Consider the following 8,435-nt stretch of genomic DNA (forward strand, 5'->3'; position numbering starts at 1 on the left):
TCTTGGCTACTTTACCCTCACCACAGCCCTGTGAGGTGAGTCAGGCTGAGATCACGTGACTGCCCTAAGGTTATGCAGTGAGCTTCCACGAGAGAGCATGGATTTGAACCAGGATCTCCCAGATCCCAGTCCTGCAGTCTCACCCAGTGGGTGTCTTTGTGCACCATAGTGCCTTGCCAACACCTTTCCTGGTACCTGCTAAGTGTTTTTTTTGCAAGTGGGCTGGGTCCAATGAGCCTTTTGCCCAGCAGCACCTCTGATTGGCCAGGGGAGATCCAATGGGTTGTGTGGATTTTTCAAAATGTTGCTTTGGCTGCAGCTGCCATCTATCACAACCCTAGGAGTACAGGCCACAAATTCCATCAGAACAAACCCACAGGAATCCCAGGCATTGGGATAAAACTGAAGTTGATCTTTATTGAAGGAAATCCGGAAGCAGTCAAAAGGTGATCTTAGGCAGGCAACCATTGTTGAAGACAATATTACTGGGGGAGACCAGGGTAGTTATACCTTCATTCCCAATAACCAGATTTTAGGCACAAATCTTCTTTCCCACATTCTGTTTATTTGATCAGTTACAGAGTGAAAACAGGAGACAATTTGTCTGGGTAACACACAGGTGTTGTAGAACTAGTGGGATTGTTATGCATACCATTCTAGGACATGAGTTAAGGCATTTGCACTGCAAAGAGCCCTCTAAAATGCAGACAGCTGGAAAATGCTGGATGTGGATCGAAGGGAGGCTATTAAGAGAAGTACAACTCAAGCCTGGGAGAAAGCAACCAAGTTGACATGAGCCAGACCTGGCACATGACACCACCACTGTGGAAGTATCTCCACTGTGTGATTTGAGATAAACTGTGGCAGCCATTCTGTGGGTCACTTTGCTTCCTGCAGCACCTAGCCTCTGGGTGGGGCCTGAGGACCCCCTTCCCCAAATTACAGCTAATTTCCAGATTAGAGATCAGTCCCCTTGAAGAAAATAGCTATTTTGGTGGGTGGGCTCTGTGGCATGGTAGCCCACTGAGGTCCCTATCCTCCTCGGGCTCCTTCCCCAAATCTCCAGGGGTTTTCCAACTTAGATCTGGCTCCCTCTGTCAGAATTATAAAGGTTCCTGCAGGCTCAAAAATGTTGGGGACCTTTTATCTAACCACCCCACTACACTTACTCTCATATTGCTTGATATGCTGAAACAGTAAACTCTGCTAGCTCCATATTTTAACTTTACAGCTTTCCTTCGTCTAAGATATGTCTGAATGTAAGAACACCACCTTAAAAATTTCACCATTTTTAAGGTAGTGTGGGGAAAAAGTTTAACAAGAGTGCAATTTTAGCTCAAGTCAGGATACGGTCCCAGCAACAGCCATCCCAAAAATACAAAACAGTTTGCAGTTTATGTGTACATCGAGTTCACACAGAACAATTCTTATCTTCAAAGGAAAATGCAGTTTACAGCTAACACCTCCAGGTTAAGGTGACCAGATTTTGACACTGGTAAAGCGGGACACCATTGACTGGGGGAGTTCTTGATTAAAAATTTTGTCTATATGGAGCAACAAAACGTTTCCTAGAATGCACAGAATGCAAAAATAGTATTGTAATATATAATTTTAAATTTCAACATAAGTACAATTTGCCAGGTACCCCCAGATGTCCCTCCAAAAGTGGGACAATTTGGTCACCTTACTCCAGGTGCAAAAGGATAGCTTAAACATCCTGAGCTGAGATAGAGGCCATCTGGCCCTGAGCATGGGGACATGAAAGAGGAGGGAGGGGGATGATGGGAGTAACTCTCCCCAGACAGTTCTGGGACGTAGGTCAAGCATTTTATGGAAGACTGCTGGGGAGGCTACCTGACATTTTGCTCCCCCAAAGCCCTCCCCACTATCAAGTTGGCTCAGGATCTGGTTTATCCGAGTATGCGGGATGGAAATCCCCTAGCAAATCAAGCACTTTCATGTCCTGGGAATCCACCCACTCATTCTCTGAGAGATGCAGTTTTTTCCAGGACTCAAAATATTGCAGATAGCCCCGGTGGCACTGGGTGTCCAAGACCTTAGAGATCTCAAAGTGCACACTCTCGCTTTCCAGGACAAGCAGCAAGGTGCCATACATTGGGCGGGGGTGCATGCCTCAAAGGCTGCTGCAAAATATGGGGTGGATGGTTTGATAGTTGTGAGGTAGCTCGTACTCAACAGCCATCATGTTTATGACCACCTCTACCTTAACTGGCTCTACATACCTATAACTCAGTTTATTACTGAGCAGCCCATTCTTTGAATGTTTGGTAGAAATGTATACTAGATCCACCTTTGCCACCTCCAGGTTGTGGACCCTCTTGTGGTTCACTCAACCTTGAAAGCTTTATTGAGGGCTGAGATGATTCACTCCAGGAGTCCCTTATGTGCTCCTCCCACTCCTGGATGTCTCCCAGACTCCCAGTTGGGGAAAGAGTGAAGAGCCTGTCCGTGGACTACCTCAAAGCGGGTCATGCCTGTGTTCTGTCTGGGGGCATTGTTATAAGCTTACTCCACAAATGGGAGAAGGTTGACCCAGTCATCCTGTGGGTCGTTTAAAAAACAGGGCCAATATTGCTCCAGAACCTGATCAATTCTCTCCATTTGATAACCTTCTCAGGGAAGGTGTGGGGACGGAATATGTGTTGCACAAACATTGCTACTAACTCTGCAGTGGGCAGAGAGGTGCATGGAACAAAGTGTGCGTGCTTTGAAAACCAATCTTTGTCTTTCCCTTGCTGGGTGGTGGGTCTGTGATGATAGGGGGAAGCAAGTACTGAGTACTGTGTGCAGTTCTGGAGGCCTCACTTCAAGAAGGACGTAGATAAAATTGAAAGGGTACAGAGGAGAGCGACAAAGATGATCTGGGGCCAAGGGACCAAGCCCTATGAAGACAGGTTGAGGGACTTGGGAATGTTCAGCCTGGAGAAAAGGAGGTTGAGAGGGGACATGATAGCCCTCTTTAAGTATTTGAAAGGTTGTCACTTGGAGGAGGGCAGGATGCTGTTTCTGTTGGCTGCAGAGGAGAGGACACGCAGAAATGGGTTTAAACTTCAAGTACAACGATATAGGCTAGATATCAGGAAAAAAAAATTTTCACAGTCAGAGTAGTTCAGCAGTGGAATAGGCTGCCTAAGGAGGTGGTGAGCTCCCCCTCACTGGAAGTCTTCAAGCAAAGGCTGGATACACACTTTTCTTGGATGCTTTAGCATGCTCAGGGCTGATCCTGCGTTGAGCAGGGGGTTGGACTAGATGGCCTCTATGGCCCCTTCCAACTCTATGATTATATGATTCTTTGATATCCATGGATATCACTGACCAGAGCCAGCTAGCTTCGTCACAGGCTGGAAGAGACCCTGCAGCTTTCCTGCCATTATCTTGTTCATGATATAGACTGGACAAGATATGCCCCCGCATCCTTATTCTGCCATGGTCACCAAAACTGCCTGCATACAAGCCTTACTGTCACAACACATCTGAAGGACATCTTTGTGGATGCCCTCAGAGATGCAGAGACACCCCCCCCCCCCTTTATAGAACAGTCAGCTGGGTCACAGCCCATCCAACCTGGGATTCTTCCAGTGTTTCCCGCAACAATGGAATAGTATCTTTGCAAACTCCACTCCTTACTGCTCAACATGAGTCTGGCTGTGATTTTGCAGCAACAGTCCCAATTGCTGAGGGTCAAACACTGTTTCTACCACCGTCTATGTTTTACTGTCATGGTGGGGGAGTCTGGACTGAGCATCTGCCAGGACGTTGACCTTGCCTGGCAGATGACCCAGAGTGAAGTTAAAAAGGGGGAAGAATTCAACCCAGCATATCTCATTAGCACTCAGTTTTTGTGGTCTACTCAGAGCTTGAGAGAAAGAATAGCTACTCCTCAGATTGAGAACCAATTCAGTGTGAGAGCCACTTTGGTGCAGTGGTCAAGAGCAGTGGGCTCTAATCTGGAGAACTGGGTTTGGTTCCCCACTCGTCTTCCACATGAAGCCAGCTGGATGACCTTAGGCCAGTCAAAGTTCTTTCAGAACTCTCTCAGCCTCGTCTGCCTCACCAGGTGACTGTTCTGGGGAGAGAATGGGAAAGGTGTTTGTAGGCCACCTTGAGACTCCTTTGGGTTGTAAAAAGTACACACACACCCCAGTTCTATTGGAAAACAGAAGATAACCTCAGAAAGCTGTGCAGCCAAGGTGTGTTCAAATTAGTTTGTTGCCTCAAACAAGGTTGCACCTATCCTGCTGCTGGCAAGATCCAACCTTCCTCAAATAACAGGAGCTCGCAAACAAGATACCAGCAACAATAAAAAAATCAGTTTGTGGCACACCGCCAGGAACCTGGGTGTGACGTTGGAGTCCTCCCTTTCTAGGGAGGACCAGGTCACTAGAGTAACCCAGCTGGCATGTTATATATTTTCTATATAGGAATCTAGCCATTTGGTCAGTTATAAATCCCAGTGTAAGAGCCTCTTGTGGCGCAGAGTGGTAAGGCAGCCACTCAGATAGTGAAAATTGGGGTATAAAAAACAACAACTTTCCCATTCATTTCACTGCCATTCCAAGAAGTGATTAATCAGCAAAATCTTTGTATATTAAAGGTAAAGGTAAAGGTATCCCCTGTGCAAGCACCGAGTCATGTCTGACCCTTGGGGTGACGCCCTCTAGCGTTTTCATGGCAGACTCAATACGGGGTGGTTTGCCAGTGCCTTCCCCAGTCATTACCGTTTACCCCCCAGCAAGCTGGGTACTCATTTTACCAACCTCGGAAGGATGGAAGGCTGAGTCAACCTTGAGCCGGCTGCTGGGACTGAACTCCCAACCTCATGGGCAAAGCTTTCAGGCGGCTGCCTTACCACTCTTATTAGATGGTTCCTAAAGGCCCAGAGGAGCCTCTTGTGGCGCAGAGTGGTAAGACAGCAGACATGCAGTCTGAAAGCTCTGCCCATGAGGCTGGGAGTTCAATCCCAGCAGCCACCTCAAGGTTGACTCAGCCTTCCATCCTTCCGAGGTCGGTAAAATGAGTACCCAGCTTGCTGGGGGGTAAACGGTAATGACTGGGGAAGGCACTGGCAAACCACCCCGCATTGAGTCTGCCATGAAAATGCTAGAGGGCGACACCCCAAGGGTCAGACATGACTCGGTGCTTGCACAGGGGACACCTTTACCTTTATCTACCTTTAAATCCCAGTGTCTTCAAGAACAGCAGTGCACATGACGGTACTAATATACACCATGAGTTTGTAAAATTGAGTGTTGTTCAATTGTTGATGAACGTCAGTGAGATAAACATGGGTGTTCATTGTGACCACAGTCCTACCTTTGTCTGCCTCTTATCATCTTTAAACCGCCCGTGGCGCCACGGGCGCCACGGACTAAATAATTCGTTAAGGGGCCTTGAGGTGGGCTTTGTCCGTGATGAGGAAGGGTCCGGATTGGACCCTTCCTCATGACAGACAATTGCGCCTGCCGATTGGTCCCTCCGATTCCCAGCCCCAGCAAATGCGAGCCGCGCGCAGCGCGGCTCGCAGTTGCTCCCGGCCTGACGCGGTGAGAGGTGCGAAGCGCCTCTCGCCACGTCAGGCCGCCGCCGCCGAGAGAACGTCGCAGCCGCAACTCCCAGCACGACTCCTAAGCGCGACTGAAGGATGAAGGCCTGCCGACGACGAGAGAACGCCGCAGCCGCGACTCCCAGCGCGACTCCGCTTTCTCCCAGCTCCTGCCGCTGCTGGCCGAGGAGCCGGACCTGCGCTGGCTGGCCTGGGTGCTTCACCAGAGGCCAGAGAGCGCCGCACACGCCGAGAGAACGCCGCCGCCACCACCGAACAAGCCGCCGCCGAGCAAGCCAGCCACCGCTGAACCACCTACGCCACAGTAAGTACCTAGCGCCCGCTGCATTTAGCTGCAGCGGGCTTGATTACTAGTAATAGATAAGTCTTCATGGCTCTTGAGTGTAAGCATTCAGGCCCACCATCCATAGCTTTATGTGGCTCTTCATTGTAAGCATCCAGACCTACCATTCCCAACCTTGCATGGCTATTTACTGTGAGCATTCAAATCCAGCATTTCCTAGACTTCCATGGTTCTTGAAGGTGAGTGTTCAAACCCACCATCCCTAGTACTTCTGTGGCAATTGAGTGTGCATTGAGTAAAAGTTTGGACTAGATCAGTGGTCCCCAACCTGCGGGCCGCAGCCCGGTGCCGGGCCGCGAAGGCCATGGCGCCGGGCCGCGGCTCCCTCTCCCCGCCCCTCCCCCGCAGTAAAAAACTTCCCAGGCCGCAAGCTTGCGGCCCGGGAAGCTTCTTACTGCGGGAGGGCGGGGAGAGGGAATCAGGGCCGGGCCGCGCCTGCGCGGGTGCAGCCCGCGGGCACGGCCCGATGTGCGGCCGTGGTCCGCGCGGGCGCGGCCCGATGCCCTGCCGGTCCCCAGCCTCAGAAAGGTTGGAGATCACTGGACTAGATTATCTGTATAGCCCCTTCCAACTTTATGATTCTATAATTCTGTTACTGGAAGCTTCCTTGAATCATGAGGAAAGATGGGACAGAAATGTTCAAATAAATAAAACCAACAAGAGCAAAGAAATTCTGGGTTGAGCGAGAGAATGAAAGTAGTGCAAATTGTTTAAGAGAAGCGTTAGAAGAGGAACTTGGAATGTTGCAGGGGAGTTTGGGTGAAAGAGCTGATACCTTTGTGAGTGAATTCCAAGTAGGGGTGCCAGCCTCCAGGCAGGACCTGGGGATCTCCTGGTTTTATAGCTCATCTACAGGTGACAGAGATCAGTTCCCCTGGAGTAAATGGCTGCTTTGGAGGGCATTATACTCCACTGAGGTCCCTCCCTGCCCCAAATCCTGCCCACTCCTGGCTCCACCTCCAAGGTCTACAGATATTTCCCAACCCAGAGTTGGCAACCCTAATTCCAAATGATAATTAACAAGATAGGTAAAGTGGGATATGGCATATTTAACCATAGCAATATTAGATAAAAGTAATATATAAATTCATCCTACAGAACAAAGGGATTATTTAGATACAGGTGGATCCCAGGCTGGATAAGAAGTAGATTGAAATCATGACTGGAGAAAGGGGAAAGAAACTGAGAAGACAGAGAAGGCAGCTCACCAAGTAATAACATAATTAAGGGGGTATCAGTTCTAAAAATGGAGTTATGTAATTAGCTGTAAAATCTATTATGGGCAATGCACAAGATTTCAGTGCAATTGATAAAAGACAAAGTAATTAAAAGAAATGTACAAAGAAAAAAAACAGGTACTCTTTCTTCATGACTTTCCTTGACTTGGATGGCCCAAGCTAACATGATCTCATCACACTGCAGAAGCTAGAACAGTGTTGGCCCGGGTTAGTATTTGGGTGAGAGGCCATCAAGGAAGTCCAGGGTCACACAACACAGGAGTAGGTAAGGGCTAAGCACCTCTGAACATCTCTTGTCTTGAAAGACTTATGGGTTCTCCATACATCAGCTGTGACTTCTTCAGGAAGCTCACTAGATTAGAGAACAAGAAAAGTATACAAGGAATACAAAATACCCATTGGCTGCCAATTGCTGCCTGGATCCGGTTCAAGGTTTTGGTTTTAACCTTCAAGGCCATTCGCGGGTTGGGACCCACATACCTGAGGGACCGCCTACCGCTCTATGCCCCCCGCAGGGCCTTACGCTCTGCGGGTGAGAACCTGTTAGTCGTCCCCAGCCTGAAGGAAGCACGCCTAGCCTCGACCAGGGCCAGGGCCTTTTTGGTCCTGGCCCCTACCTGGTGGAATGAGCTCCCAGGTGATCTGCGGGCCCTGCGGGATTTGTCAGCTTTCCGCAGGGCCTGTAAAACGGAGCTCCTCCACCAGGTCTATGGTTGAGGCTGGGGTCAGCGAATCAGGGACATCGCTCCCCCCCTAGGAGTTGGAGTGTACGCTACTCCCCTATCCTTTCCTCTTCACCTCTTTGATAATTGGGGGAGGGATGGGATTTTTAGCCGTCATGTTAGTAGATTGATGTTTTAATGGGAATTTTAATGGGATTAGTTGTTGTGACCCACCTCGAGCCTGTCGGGAGAGGCGGGAAATAAATAAATAAATATAATAATAATAATAATAATAATAATAATAATAATAATAATAATAATAATAATAATAATAATAATAATAATAATAATAATAATAATAATAATAATAATAATAAAATGAGGTATGGCATATTTTACCCTTTAATTAAAGGTAAAGGTAAAGGTAAAGGTAAAGGTAAAGGTAAAGGTATCCCCTGTGCAAGCACTGAGTCATGTCTGACCCTTGGGGTGACGCCCTCCAGCGTTTTCATGGCAGACTCAATACAGGGTGGCCTTGCCAGTGCCTTCCCCCCAGCAAGCTGGGTACCCTTTAACTAGTACCCCTTAAAGTAGCGATCCCCAATCTG

This window comes from Paroedura picta, chromosome 1 (genome assembly GCF_049243985.1).
Source record: "Paroedura picta isolate Pp20150507F chromosome 1, Ppicta_v3.0, whole genome shotgun sequence".
Taxonomy (NCBI): Eukaryota; Metazoa; Chordata; class Lepidosauria; order Squamata; family Gekkonidae; genus Paroedura; species Paroedura picta.